Here is a 779-nt window from a genome sequence, read left to right as displayed (position 1 = left end):
CTGATCTGGTATTTCTGAGGGCCTTGCCAATATAAACGAGATTCTTCCAGTTTGGTGGAACACCATTTACTTTCAAGTTTTCGCAAAATGTATTTTAAGTTGCGAGTTTGGGAGTTATACCAAGGTGCTAGTTTCCTTATGAACGTAAATATGGTGCTAAAGGTGAGAGCTTGTAGAATCTGATGTGAGAACTTGCAGAAAAAAAAATCTGAACTCGTATGGTAAAATTTGCACTTACGAAAGAAAATTAACATACGTGATCTGAATTTGAAGTCACACAAAGAAAAAAAACATGGAGCTTGTAAGAAAAATCTGAACTTGTAAATTGAAATTTGCACTTCTTCACACACCTTTATTCTGAATGTGAAGTCACTGAAAAAATATTCACAAATGTGTAGATTGATATTTGCATAAACCCAATGGCAGCTGAAAGCGTGTAGTGCAACACTTACTTGTGTATTTGTTTTTTTCTCTTGTTCATTTTCCATCACAACCACAACTCAGTGATTACGACCTCTCAATTCACTAGCATGAACCACGCCACAAGCATGTGTTAGTTAAAGATTTAACGAACAATATGAATGTGCAGATGAACATTATGAATGTGCAGATAGATGAATTGATGCAGATGTCATCTGATGGCTGGTCTGGGAGGATGTGTGATGACCGGGTAGAAGAGACTAAGGGTAGGGATTCCGTCTCAGAAGCAGTTTTCACCCGAATAGTTTACAGACCCCCAGACGGTACCTGGAAGAGACAAGAGAGAGATGTGCAGCAGG

At 38.5% G+C, this 779-nt stretch overlaps 1 protein-coding gene across 2 annotated transcripts in view; it reads left to right on the top strand.

Annotated features, from left to right (window-relative positions):
* The window catches only part of cntnap2a (contactin associated protein 2a), a 351,650-nt gene that overhangs the window by 275,299 nt on the left and 75,572 nt on the right, over positions 1–779 (top strand). The window lies entirely within an intron of this gene.

Source organism: Etheostoma spectabile, chromosome 22, assembly GCF_008692095.1.
Source record: "Etheostoma spectabile isolate EspeVRDwgs_2016 chromosome 22, UIUC_Espe_1.0, whole genome shotgun sequence".
In the NCBI taxonomy this organism is placed as follows: domain Eukaryota; kingdom Metazoa; phylum Chordata; class Actinopteri; order Perciformes; family Percidae; genus Etheostoma; species Etheostoma spectabile.
This window is presented reverse-complemented; position numbering and strand designations above follow the sequence as displayed.